Source organism: Tursiops truncatus, chromosome 20, assembly GCF_011762595.2.
Source record: "Tursiops truncatus isolate mTurTru1 chromosome 20, mTurTru1.mat.Y, whole genome shotgun sequence".
In the NCBI taxonomy this organism is placed as follows: Eukaryota; Metazoa; Chordata; class Mammalia; order Artiodactyla; family Delphinidae; genus Tursiops; species Tursiops truncatus.
The window spans coordinates 24,751,059-24,766,726 of NC_047053.1; positions in this window are offsets into that span (position 1 = coordinate 24,751,059).

Consider the following 15,668-nt stretch of genomic DNA (forward strand, 5'->3'; position numbering starts at 1 on the left):
ATGTTATATCTTCTTGTTGGATTGAACCCATTATCATTTATGTAATGTCCTTCTTCATCTCTTGTTGCAGTCTTTGTTTTAATGTCTTTTTTTCTGATTTAAGGAAAGCTACCTTACCTTTTTATTTGTTTATTTCCATTTCCATTGAATATCTTTTTGCAACCCCTCACTTTTAGTCTGTGTATGTCTTTGAATCTGAAGTGAGTTTCTTGTAGTCAGCATAAATATGAATCTTGTTTTTTTTTTAATCCATTCCGCCATGCTATGTCACTTTATTTTTAAGTACAGGGGTATAATTTAAGTTTAATAATGGTGCGACTTTAGAATGCTAGTAAAAGCACTATAAATGAGTCCAGAGAAAATTTCAATAATGGGGAGTATACTGGGTTCTGCTTGAATGTGGAAGGAGTTCTAGCCAGTCATCAGAGGAGAGAGAGACAAGCTAGCACTGCACGCTGAGAATCATTTCATCCATGGCTTCCCACACAAGAAGTTTGGGCAATACCGTGGAGCATATTTTCAGCAATTGTTTTGAGAAGTCTTTCAGTATTTTCTTTATGAACATTTTTAATTGACTGTAAAATAAAAGCCTTCGCATTGAAGAATAATAAGCATTATAAGAAGGTAAGTAATTATTACTTTAAAAATAATCAACCTGATGCCTAAAGAAGTTAAAGAAATTTCTCCAATGATAAAACAAATCAAAGAAAGACAAGACCAAATTTTAAACTCAGATATTCCAAATTATGTCTTTTCCACAGATTATTTTTCCCTTTATTCTAAGATCTGTTTCCTCTACTTTGCATGCTGGAGTAGATTTTTTTTCCTTGACATTCAGTCTTGGGGATGATTTTTTTTTAATTGAAGTATAGTTGATTTACAATACTGTGTTAGTTTTAGGTGAACAGCAAAGTGATCCAGTTTTATATATATATATACATATATTTTTTTAGATTATTTTCCATTATAGGTTATTACAATATATTGAATATAGTTTCCTTTGTTATACAGTAAATCCCTGTTGTTCATCTATTTTATGTATAGTAGTTTGTATCTATTAATCCCATACTCCTAATTTATCCCTCTCCTGTCTTTCTCCTTTGTAACTATAAGTTTGTTTTCTATGTCTGTTGGTCTGTGTCTATTTTGTATATAGATTCATTTGTATTATTTTTTAGATTCCACATATAAGTGATGTCATATAGTATTCATCTTTCTCTGTCTGACTTACTTCTCTTAGTATGATATTATCTAGGTCCATCCATGGTGCTGCAAGTGGCAATATTTCATTCTTTTTTATGGCTGAGTAGTATTCCATTGTGTATATATGTCACATCTTCTGTCATCAAAAAGAGTACAAATAGGGCTTCCCTGGTGGCACGGTGGTTGAGAGTCCACATGTTGATGCAGGGTACACGGGTTTGTGCCCCGGTCCAGGAAGATCCCACAAGCCACAGAGTGGCTGGGCCCATGAGCCATGGCTGCTGAGCCTGTGCGTCTGGAGCCTGTGCTCCACAATGGGAGAGGCCACAACAGTGAGAGGCCCACTTACTGCAAAATAAATAAATAAATAAATAAAAGAGTACAAATAACAAATGTTGGCAAGGATATGGAGAAAAGGGAACTCATGTACAATGTTGGTGGGAATGTAAATTGGTGCAGCCACTGTGGAAAACAGTATGGAGGTTTCTCAAATAATAAAAAATAGAACTACCACATAATCCAGCAATTCCACTCCTTGGTATATACCTGAAGAAAATGAAAACATTAATTCAAAAAGTTACATGCATCCAATATTCACTGCAGCATTCTTATAATAGCCAAGATATGCAGTCAGCCTAAGTGTCCATAACAGATGAATGTCCTTATTTTTTAACTACTGTATCAAGTTGAATTCTAATTTGACTGTTAAGATTTCCACAGTGTGACTTCAAGCTACATTTTGAACTTACTTCTTTGCATGTATCTTGTGTCCCATCCAAACTGGAATAATATTCTCTGTGTTTCCTTAACAGGTCCTTTGCTTTTTCATCTCTAAATGATTATGTCTGTTCCAGATGAAAATTCTCTGTTTCTCATTGTTCTCTTTATCCATCAAAATCCTATGCATCCTTTAGCACCGTCACCTTGACATACATCCTGATCCATGAAACTTGACTTGATCCCTTTCTCTTTATTCTCCCTATAGCATGTGGCTTTTACCTCTCCAAAATGTTTGTTCAGCTCTATATTATAGTAACAAATTTTTTGTTTGTTTCTGAAACCAGAGTGTGAGATCATTGAAGGAAGGAGCTAAGCTAACTCATGTCTGTATCTCACACAGCCACATCCCCACCAGCAACAATCACATTGCATTATGGTTAGTATCTTTTACACAGATCTTTATTTAAAATATGATAATTTTATATTGGAAAGGTACAGGATCAATGTGAGTTTCTGTGTTCTCACCTCATTCACTTGGTAGACAAAATATATTGAGGCTCTAGAAAGTTTAATGAAAGGAATTTCATTAAATTTAAACAAACCCAAATATAAACTATTAAAATGATACTTACTTAAGTGATTCCATGTTAGATAAGATTAAGCATGATTTAAGTAAGAGAAAATATGTCCCTTAAATTGATTGTTTTCCATCTGTTGTTTAGATTCACCACAGTAGAATGTACTGCTTTATTTTTGTTCATATTCCATCCATTTATTCATCAAATATTTATCAAAAGCCAGCACTGTTCTAGGTACTTCTACCCAAATCCCCTTAGGACAGACTGTTGCATTTCAGGGTTTTTCGTGTTCCTGTTTCTCTTCCCCCATTCCAATACACTTAAATTTTACTCTGAATTCAATAGTACCAACAGAGTCAAAAAAGACAAACCTTTATTCATTTTAATGGGTCTTCTGGAGTAACAACACAAAGTTTATAGAGCACCGCTATAACTAAGACATTTCAGGATATGCATTATTACCTAATTATGCATCTTGCAATAATAAGTGCTTTTATATATTCTCATTCTAGACCTTCTGAATAGTTTTTAAAACATTAATTCATTTATTAAAATTAATTCCAAATTTAATTCTGAACATATTGTGTAATATTTTGACCTGCGTGACAGCTGCTTCCTTGCAAGCAGTCAGATGGTATTATTAATACCATGAAACTTTGCATTTATATTCCTTTGTGTCTTTCTTCAAGGAATAACAGTGCTTCTGGGCTGGGTCATCAAGAGAAATCCAATATGTGAAGAGTACTGGAGGAGTGGTGAGTGGCTAGCCATAAAACAAATGGGTTTGTAGTTCTCACCTGTGCCATACAAATCCACACAGGCTCACTTCAGAAAGGGAGAGTCTTTTGAACAAACTTATAAATGATTCACCTTCAACTCTATTTCGTATTCAGGTATAGCTGCTCTAAAGCTATTCTTTTATTTTGTAGAGCAACCTGGAATTCATCAGAGACAACCAAGGCCAGCATTGAAAAAATCAATACTCCTCCGGGTACTCACTCTTTTGTCACCTCCAACTTCTCCTGCATGCCACCATGCTGCCTTTCTAACAAGTAGAGTAGCATGTGAGCCATGTGTTTACATGTGTATATGCAGGCAGACGTTGCCAAGTGGAATCAGAGAAGTCTGTACTAATTCTTACTCATATGAAGTCAATATTACTCTGTAGCCTCAAATTTAGCAGTTACACAGATGGAATCACAATCAACCTCCTGGAGACTGGATATACTCTTCTTTTAAATGAGCATGCTCAATATAAGAGAAACTGAAACGTCTATAAATATCTGTAAATTTTAAATTTATACATATAAGATATGTACTTATAAGTTATAAATATATAATATATATAAATATATATAAATTATATGTATTTCAGTTTCCCTTATATTGAGAGTATTATTGTTGGCCTGGTAATTATGGATGGGCACACACATCATGATGAGATTAATCCTGATGACTTCTTAAGGTAAGGTAGAGAGTCAGTTAAATTATAATACCGTTCTTGGGATTAGGCAGTTTATAGAAGTCAGGCAGAGAAGCCAGACAGTATTTTCTAATGGAGAGGAAAGTAATGAGACTCTTTTATATCCTACTAAGAGTAGTATTAAGCTTGGTAGGGTGTGATCAACAAACTCAATACTCCTGAATAGATATCAGAAACTTGGAATAGCCATTTATTCTCAGATACAGACTAAATATGCATTTACTTATGTTTTCATTCTTTGAAAATTTCTTGATTTGTCATTGGACCTTGATTTTATGACAGAACATTTTTACTTTGTAACTTGTCAAGTAGTAGAACTCAGAAGAAACCAACCTGAAATGTCTTTGTTCGAATTTCCTATAAGAAGTAGAAAATGAGGAGAAACAAACCTTAATTCTCTTAAAGACCTAAGATGCTGGAAAGAGGATTAACTTTTCCTGCATTAAAATGGAATTTTCAAAATTTATATAACAAATTTCTTTTATATTTGGCTCCTAGTAACATTCTGAAGTGAAACAGAACTTGAAAATAATTGGGATTTTCATTAAGATTGAACTTAAGACTCCTCCTCTTTTTCTTTCCCTTCCCAGTCTTTTCCTTCCAAAACAATTCAGTCAAATAGCACAAACTAACACAACATAGTAAAGCAATTTTATATATATATATATATATATATATATATATATATATACAGGAAAAGGACATTTGTACAATGTTTGTGTGTATAGTTCTATGTCATTTTATCACACATGTAGATTTCTGTAACCACCACCAAAATCAAGATTCAGAACTGTTCTATCCTCACAAAGTTCTGTCTTATGCTACCTATCTATAGGCACATCCATCCTCTTTATGCATCATCCCTAAACCATGGCGACCAGTAATACGTTTTCCATCTATATAATTATCTTATTTCAAAAATGTTATATAGATAGAATTATATAGTATGTAACCTTTAAGAGTTCTCTTTTTTCACCCAGAGTAAAGACCTTGAGATCCAAAAAAAAAAAAAAAAAAATGCTATTAGGTAGAATTCAACAGGTAGGCATCATATTGGAAGGAGAATAAGGTAGACCCTGGAATGGATGTTGAAACCAAAGTGAGGAAAAGGAGGGGATCCACATGGGGGATGCAGCAACAGTGGTCCAGGATTTGGGGACCCCAGTAAAGAGAGGAAGCACCCACACAGGGGACAAACTGATGGCATCCAGTGAAGGGGGAGAGGGGTGTGTAACAGGCAGCAGCAACAGGAGATTAGGGAATAGATCAAATAAGTGAATATATTAAAGATAATGAGAGCAAAGTTTCTCTTTGTCAGAGAAGGGAGTTACAAGTATGGAAAGAGAGAAAACTGGAATGTATTTTGTGGTGTAGGATTTGAGTTGTAGATATCAGTGTGAACTCATGGTTTTCAAAATAGATGGATGGATAGATGATGATAGATTGATTGATTAATATAGATAGAGAGATGACAGATAATGTATGTATGTATGCATGCATATATGTATAGATATGGTGTGGGTGTGGGTGTGTGTCCCTAGCTCTGTTTACTGACAGTAACACTCAATACCAAGAAGCATACTTAGCATCCAGATCATGATTTTAAATACCCTTCTCCACCTATAGAAATCAGGACTTTTTGGAAAGATGGCTGGGAAGATACAAGCTGAGCCTGGAATATCTTCTTATACCTGAAAATAAGGCAACACCCCCCAAATGATGCAGATTTCTCAAAAGGACATAGAGCCATTTTTCAGGGGTACCATTGGTCAAATCTGAGACAGTTTGACTATCAAAATAAATAATAATAATTGATTATAATCATTGAGTAAAACTGGAATCTACAAGTCCATACTGATATAAAAAAAGCAACAAATAAATTGAGAGTGTAATGAAGAATGATACATTTACATAGTCTCAAAATACCCCCTACAAAATACATATTAATTACAAATTGAAGAATCCTAGCAGATACCAACTTAAGTCATCAAAGTTAATATCGTCAGTAATGCAACAAATTAAAATGTGCCACCTGAAAGGAGGCAGTAAGAATGCTGTACCATGTCTATGATATTCTACCAAAGGTGTATAACCTGAATCTAATCCTAAGAAAGCATCAGACAAGCTGAGGGACATTCAGTAAAACAACTAGACTCAGGACTAGCCACGTGATTTGTGGAGCCCAGTGCACACTGAAAAGGCAGGGACCCTTGTTCAAAATGTATCAACACTTTTAAGAAGTAACATTAGAACACTAAACAAAGTACAGGGTCTTTCTAAGCACGGGGTCCTGTATGACTACACAGGTCACACACACATGAAGCTGCCCCTGCCTGGTCTTTTCAAAAGAGTCAAGGTCTCCAAAGTCAAGGGAAGACTTAGGAACTGCTCCCAACTGAAGGCAAAAGAGACCTGACAACCAAATGCGATGCAGTATTCTGCACTGAATCCTTTTGCCAGAAAATATATTATTGGGACAAATGGCAAAACTTGAAAAAGGGCTGAGAATATGATGGTTGCAATGTATCAGTGATAAATTCCTAATTTTTAAATTACATTTTAGTTATATACAAAAATATTCTTGTGTAGGAAATACATACTGCAGCTTTTGCAGGTGATAGCAATTTGCCCACAAATGGCTTGAAGAAAAGGGAAGCTCTTTGTACTGTACTTTCAACTTTTCTGTAAATGTAAGATTATTCCAAAAATATATTAAATTTTAGGGTGAAACCTCTCTAGATCTGACTACCCGCTTGAAACCCTTTTTTTTTAAAACCTTGTATGAAACAGGACAAAGAAGTAACTGCAAGCCCTTTCGTAAAATTATCAGAAGTCTTCACATGAGAAAGGCAGAGTTCTGGTTATAAGGAAACACTATGGTCTCATTTCTGAGCTTCTTTGATGTCTGGGTTCAGAAGTCTCTGAAATCATATCACATTCTCACAAAGTGACTGTTTCATTGCAGGGCTGTCACCCTTCCCCCACACCCCAATCCCCCAAAACAGTGACTCAGTTATGCTTTCTAGGTTTACTGTAGTAAATGTAGTGGAGTTTACCTGAGGATCTGACAGACTAAGGCCAAAGGGATAATACCGTTCTTTAGGTCACCACAACTCCACCTGGCTTCTCTTCCTTTTGCTGCTAATTTTCACGTGCAGGCATGTGCACGTGTACACACACACACACACACACACACACCATAAATAAGAATAAAATGGTAATAAAAATGAAACTAGTAGATTCTGATCCAGACATGTTGGCATAGACCTGTTTTTCCATGTTCTTCCCCATTAAATACAATAACCCCTGGAAATAAAGCCAGTGGCGACCAAAGGAGAGTTCTGAAAGGCGGTTAGAGGAAGACAAACTTGTTTGGAGCCCCGTGACTGTAGGAACAACACAACAACATTCTTAGGACACCCTACCAGTGCATCCCAACAGAAGAAAGCAACCAAGCATAAAAGTTATTGACCCCTGACTGAGCAACAGAAGGCAGTCCAGGCAGGGTCGTTCCTCTTCTAGGATCAAACGGGAGTCCCCTGCATGCACCAGAAGAATTGGGCACCACTTCTCATTAGGGAACCCAGCTAAGAAGCAGCAGCCAGTCATTAGCAAGGGGATCCCCCTTTCCCACCACCACAAGTAGTCGAGCCCAGGAAGCCCCTTTGTCCGTGGTCCTGAGACTCCCTTTTTCAACTGAGAGACACCTGAGGGGCACAGCCTGGAGAAGTCCCTACTGTCCCCTCAGGCAGCACCAGCAGGGAACAATGGAGCCCCAGGGGCACCAGATACGCTAAACAGGACAAAAGGACAAGGCAAAAACTCTGACTAGGAAACTCTCATTGGAGACACAGCCCATAAAAGTAGGCCAGGACTTGCATGCTTAAACCTTAAATGGTGTGACTGTCTGTTAAATAAAAGATTTAAATAGGACCCAGAGTGTCCTGAGGTTATAGGCAAAATGTCCAGAGTATAGTAGATAAAAACTCATCATACCAAGAACTAGGAAAATCACAACTTGGAAGAGAAAAGACAATCGACTGATACCAAGGCTGAGACAAATCAGAGGTTGGAATTATGTGGCCAGAATTTTAAAGTGGCCATCGTAAAAACACTTAAACAGTTAATTATAAATTCTCTGAAGCAAGCTAAAAATAGCAAAACTCAATTTTAATAAATAGTAGTTATAAAGAAGAATCTAATGGAAATTATAGAAGTGAAAAATATGATAACATAAATTTTAAAAAACTCATTGAATGAACTGAATAATAGGGGGGAGATGACAAAGGATAGACTCAGTGAACTGAGGACAGATAAAAGAGCATACCCAATCAGAACAACAGAGAAAAGAGACAGGAAAAAAAAATGAGTAGAACCTTTGGAAACCCGTGGGACAATGATGAAAAATCCAATATTCTTGTCATTGGAATTCCAGAAGGAGAAGAGATAGAGAGTAGGTCTGAAAGAATATTCGAAGAAATGACAGCTTTGATACCTCCTCTCTATATTTCCAAGGAAGAGTTGGTTTAAAAACAATCTAGTCTCCTTAACTTCTATAAATGTCCAAGAAGCAGAAAGAGAGAACTGGATTGGTTCTTTCCTGGTTCCGTGCTAACTCATAGGATGATTTTAGGTAAGTCGCTTTATCACTATGGCTTATGAGATTTCCATTTTTTCATTTGTAAAAGGAAAAGGGGGCAGTGGCTTAAGGGAGACAATCCCCAGGGTTTTTCCAGCCCTCTGAATCAATGATATTTGCCTTCTGATTTTTTTCAATAGTTTTCAGAGCCCTAGAGTGTATAAGTACTTGAATCCTTACTGTTCAGTTCTCAGCTCCCTTTGGGTGTGAATTCAGAGCTGATAAAATTTTAGGTCTCAAAGATCTGGTCTGATGACAAGCCTCACCCTTCCCTGACACCTCCCCATCTCTCCTAATTCTCAGGAAAACACATTTTCATTTTCACTTTTGCTGCTCAGGGCATGACTTCTACAAATATTCTATGTCACCTAGACCACTTCAAATCCACGCCTACAAACATCTTGACATTTATAATCAACACTTAAGTTGCCCCATTACTCCTCTGATGTAGGTTAGCGGGGCACAGAAATTGCCAGGTGCCTACTGGAGAGTTTGTGCATATACTGTCAGGACTCTCACCTACATTAGATTTGCTGGAAGATGGTAGAAAAGCATTTAAACTCTCTCTGCTCCGATTTAAACGCTGAGGAATAGGACAACATTTGGGAAGCATTTCAGTTTCTTGGATAAATAAAAATGCACTGGGCACTGAGGACTATTATTATCCTACTTGTGAGGCACTTCATCTCCCTGTCTGTAAGGGAGCTTCTGCCTACACGAAATGTGTAGGCAGCATGTCAGCAAGCTGCCAATGCCCTGCATTAAGTATTTCCTGTCATCTGTGCTTGTCAGAGATTAGTTTGCAGACATTTTTGCAGAAAGCATGAATAATACATACTGTTGAATACAATATTTATCATACAACAGCTCCAGTGATTGAAAAGCATCACCCAACAGCATCCTCTATTGTGTGATTTCTTTCCATCAATGTACCCTAACTAGGCAGTACATCACTAACCACTGAGTCACCCCTAGTCTAACACAGAGCCAAGACCAGGAGTTGACTCAGTTCTACAAGAGCATCGTGGTGTTCTCTGAATATATGTGTGTGGCTTCCCGTAAGGAAAAACTGAGGATACAAAAATATATAATTTTTTATTATTTATTTTTCCCCATAAAGAACACCCTGCTGCCCATTTCAGTTGAAAGTCAACTCCCTAAGGCCATGAGTTAGAATTAGGGGAAGAGATATACTCAGTTACAAGGAACATTAAGCAGCACCTCATCTTCCTTTTCCTAATATACATGCTCCTGGGATAATAAGATTTTGAACAAATTACTCTCTTTATTCCATGAGTGCCATGAATTCTGGCAGGGTTTACTTTGACAACTATTTTAACGGTACCATTAACTCTAAAATCTGTCAGACCAAGTTTGTCTTCCCTCCACTAATGACATTCTTGCCAAGAGTCAAAGTAAGTTTTAGCAGAGGGGAGGAGATGTTGGAACCAAACCAGCCAGGGAGGCTGGAGAGACCTCAGGTAAAGGACTGAGCCCTCCCCTGGAAATTATTCCACCTCTCTCTTCACTCTCCTGTAGGAAGGACATTTCAGGCCAGTTTGTCAAGAAGCAAATGCCCCTTTCCTTGTTCTGTTCAACACACATAATGACAAGTGTGTACTGCCTTCTTTCTCTACCCTGACTTAAATTCTGTCATTTTCTTCTTTGAGTTTCTTTTAACAGAATTGTTCTTAGTGTGGAACATTCAGTTCTTTTCCAACACTGCCCTTATGTTGAGGCCAGCATGTGATGGCAACAATATCATACTGAAGAAACATTGTGATCGCCAAGTGGGGATGATACTTCAAAACAGATTGGAAAGAAGGCATGAGCCAGGTAAGAGTGGAGGAGCACTGTTGTATCCTAATACCTCAGGAGTGAATAGAAGATAAGAATCCCACTCCCAAAACATTAGAGGAAAGCAATTCTAGAAAGAAAGGGAAGCGAAATATATGCACATCATATATATATATTTATTTCCAAAATGTTTTGTAGCCTGCTTGTGCCCCTCCCCAGTCTGTGAACAATGTATTATGGGAACATTTCTACATCAAGTCACAAATACTTACCTCATTTTGTTTGACATTTGAATGATAGTCTCTTGTAAGAATCCCCCATAACTTATTTAATCACCTGATTTGTTTCTAGTTTTCACTATTGTAAACAATTCTACACATAATTACTGGGTTCCTTGAAATAAATGTGTAAATGGTAGAAGTAAAACTGACAGATGAAAGGATATGCACAAATTGCCCTCCAAAAATATTGGATAATTACAACCAGACGTCCCAAAATATATGTATGGAGTGCTTACTTCCCAACATCCATGTCAACACTGAGCTTTATTCATTTTTAATCTTCAGTTTATTATTTAAATTTATATCTCTTTGATACTAAATGAGAGTAAACATTTTAGCCCATGTTTGTTGGTCAACAGCATTTTTGTATGTAGGTGTATGTGAAATACTTTTTCTTGTTTTTTTACCAACTTTTCCATTAAGGTATTAATTTTTTCTTAGCTATTTATAAGCATTTTTATCTACTAAAATGCCTAGTTATATACTATGTAATTATTTTCCCAGTTTGTCAGTTATTTTTAAATATTGCTATGATGATTTTGCCATGCAGACTTTAAAAATATCATATGGTAAAAATCTTGCAGTCTCTTCTTTGATGGCTTCTGACTTGGGGTCTTCCCCAACTAAAATTATAGAGAGCCCTTGACCTTCATATGATTAATTTTCACACAAGCTGGAGTTCCCTATACTACACTGCTGTCCCCAAACCAACTTGCCAATAATGAACTCAGACATTTAGACATTCAGTGTTTATGACATTAGGTCATAAACATTCCATTTTAATTATTGTATGTTTTGCACTCCCTACTAGCCAAGGTCAGCTTCAACAACATAGCTATTTTTAACCTTGCAGTAGTGTTTCTACAATTAATTACTATTTTACTCTGCTTTGCTTTAACAAAGATTGGTTCTATAAGGCAACATTTTTCCCTCTATTTTAATGGACCCCCGCCACCCCCAAAATTAGTTAGGCTATGTAATGTTACTTGCTGTTCCAAACAACCCCAAAATATCAGTGGTTTACCACCATGAAAGTTTATTTCTCATTCACATCACAGAACAATACAGTTCTGAGTGGCTCTGCTTGAAATGGTTACTCATTGTGTAGCTTTTGCCTTGTCAGAGTCCTTTGCTTGTAGGCAGATAAACAGGAGAATGAAAGACTATGGGAGACTGCACAAACATTTGTGGTCAGGCCTTCAAATAGTCTATATCCCTTTTTCACAGACCCCATTGGCCAGAACATAGTCACAAGATCCCAGTCAGATATAAAGGAGACTGAGAAATTTAGGCTCTCTGCATTTCCAAGAAAAGGAAACAGGACTTGAGAGCGTCTAGCCAGTTTACCACATCCCCTGACTATATAAAACAATACATATCTATCGCTTTACTTCCATACATTTAGTTTCATACATATTTCATACACATGTATTATTTATGAAAGAATGGAACTATATGAATAAAAATATTTACCGGCTCTCTTCTATTACTTTTATGGTTTTATTTTTAATATTACACATTGAATCCATCTGGAACTTGTATTTGTATAAGGAAGTATATACAATGTGACATTTGTTAAAAAAATAAACATTAAATAATCCTTTTCTTATTTATTGATTTGAAATGTTTCATTTATCATTCATTAAATTTTCAGATTTATTTAACAAATTCAATTAAATGCTAACTTTTTTTTTCTTTTAACATCTTTATTGGAGTATAATTGCTTTACAATGGTGTGTTAGTTTCTGCTGTATAACAAATTGAATCAGCTATATGTATACATATATCCCCATATCCCCTCCCTCTTGCATCTCCCTCCCACCCTCCCTATTCCACCCCTGTAGGTGGTCACAAAGCACTGAGCTGATCTCCCTGTGCGATGCAGCTACTTCCCACTAGCTATCTATTTTACATTTGGTAGTGTATATATTATTTAACAAATTCAATTAAATGCTAACTATAAGCCAGGTACTTTTTTAACACTTAAAGTTAAACTACTTTATTCCCAAACAACCCTATGAAGTATTACTATTATTATTCCCATTATAAAGACCAGAAAACTGCAGCCTATAAGGGTTACTGAATTACCCAAAGTCATGGAGTTAGTAACTGGTAGAACTGGATTTGAACCTAGGCATCTGGCTCCGGGGCAAGTTCTAAACCATTCTATTATGCTGCCTCTGCAAACATGTGAGCCTTTAATTGGACTCCTGTTGTGGTCATTTCAGAAGTGGGAAGACCCCCTCTGCAACATGCATCCAAAATGTGATTCATAAGCTGAGACTGATGATAACAGACACACACACACACACACACACACACACACACACTCTTCAAGAGGATAGGAAAAGATTTACTATTTACACAATGAAGTGTTCTGGAGAGAGCACAGTAAGGTCCAAAGCAGGTCCAACGATGGCCTCAGGAACAGGCAAATGGTGCTGGTAGTAAGTCTGTATTAGTTTGCTACGTGTGCTGTAACAAAGCACGACACACTGGGTGGCTTAAACCAGGGGTCCCCAACCCCTAGGCCACGGACTGCTGTTGGTCCGTGGCCTGTTAGGAACCAGGTCACACAACAGGAGGCGAGCGGCAGGCGAGTGAGTGAAGCCTCATCTGTATTTACAGCCGCTCCCCATCACTCGCATTACCACCTGAGACCCGCCTCCTGTCAGCAATATGGTGAGTTATATGATTATTTCATTATATATTACAATGTAATAATGATAGAAATAAAGTGCACAATAAATGTAATGTGCTTGAATCATCCCAAAGCCATACCCCCACACCCGCTGGTCCGTGGAAAAGTTGTCTTCCACGAAACCGGTCCCTGGTGCCAAAAACGTTGAGGACCTCTGGCTTAAACAACAGAAATGTATTCTGTCATAGTTCTGGAGGCTAGAAGTCTGAGATCAGGATGTCAGCAGGGTGGGTTTCTTCTGAGAGCCTTGAGGGCAGGATCTGTTCCAGGCCTCTCTCCTGGGCTTGTGGATGGCCATATTCATCTTCACATGGCATTCTCTCTGTCTGCCTGAGTCTAAATTTCTCCTTCTTATAGGGACACCAGTCATGGTGGATTAAAGCCCACTCTAATAACCTTATTTTAACTTGATTACCTCTGTAAAAACACCTATCTCCAAGCAAGTTCACATTCTGAGGTAGTAGGATTTAGGATATTAATACACGAATTTGGTAGAGGGGATGCAATTCAGTACATAATGTTGTTTTTTTTATGGTGGTTAGGGATGGGGCCAGGGTGAGGTTTTCCCATGGACAGGCAGAATCTTCTGTGGTTTCAACTTCATGCTGATGCCAAAGAAGGGAACACCTGGGCTCTCTTATCAGTTTGCCCAGATGTAAGGCAGAAGGGGAAAAGAGATTGGTGGGGCTTCAAATTGTCTGCAAACATCAGAAACAGAGTCAGACCCCTTATTACAGTTTTAACCAGGTTATTAAATCATTCCTGATCCAGCATGTTTTAATGTCCAGCATGTCCTGATACATACAATGTTTTAATCACTGTACCTTTTTAAAAACTTAACAGCTTAATAGAGCAAATGCCCACCTAATTATCCTTTATTCAGAATTTTAAAACTATATGTCTAATGCATTTACTTTTCCAGATGAACTAGTATATCCAATTTATCAAAATCTTTGACCAAAAAGAAACAATTTGATTGGAATAGCATTAAATTAATATATGAATATAAGGAGAATTGACATTTTGAAGAGTATTGGTCTTCCCATCCAGAAACATTGTAATTTTCTTAATGTGTTCATCTCTTCTTTAAATACCAGTGGTAACCACCCTCTAAGATATGTCACCAATGATCTGCACCTCCTGGAATTAATGCCTTGGTACAGCTCTCTCCCACATTTTATCAGGGTTGTTCTGAGTGACCCCAGAATACAGCAGAGGTGAAAGTATATAACTTCAAAGGCTTTATCCTTGCTCTCTCTTGGATTACTCATTCTGAGGGAAGCCAGTCATCATGTTGTGAGGACACTACAGTAGCCTACAGAGATGTCCAGTTAATGAGGAACTGTGGCCTCCTATCAACAACCTACACCAACTTGCCAGCCATGCAATGAGCCATCTTGGAATCAGATCTTTTAACCTCAGTGAAGCCTTTAAATTACTATGACCCCAGCCAACATCTTAAATGTAACCTCATAAGAAACCCCAATCCAGAAACATCCAGCTGAACTTCTCCAAAATTCCTGGCCCTCAGAAACTGTTAGGTAATTAATAATTGTTACAGATTTAAGCTGCTAAGATTTGGGATAATTTTTATACAGAAATAAATAATGGTTTTATGCTTTCCTCACAAGTGTGATTTACACTTCTTAGTAAATCCATTCTTTGGTATTTGACTTTTTTTGTTTACAATACCCTGAAAAGATACAATGTCACGTCATTTACAAAAATCACTCCACTATACATTTCAGATACTGCACTATCTTTGTTGTAATGCTCAATCTTGAGGACAAATTACATGACTTGGGTCACCTAGTTGTCATCAGGATAAACAGTGACAACAGGGAACAGTCTGTATTTCAGATTCTTTGGAGTGTTCACCAGTTCAATGGAAGGAGATGTGGGATGAACAGGCTCAACTCAAAAAGAAGGAACAAAATATATTCATTGCAACATCTTTCTCTATCCCCATTTCACTTTCTTCCTGTCGCTATGCACCACATGACATAGAGCAGCAGGGACATTTGACAAGAGAGTTGAGAAGTGCAAGCCTAGAAATAAAACTTTCCACTGCCATCTTATCCAGTGGAGTTTTTTTTCTTAACCTCCTCCTGTTAGGTTCTTAATATTTAATAATGCATAAGACCTATTCATCAACATCAAATGGTCCTGCCACTAGAAACAGGTACCAAGGCATCTTGGTGACAAGGATAGAATTTAGAACCAACTACATGTGCTTTTCCCAGTATCCTAAGCACATCCCAAAGTC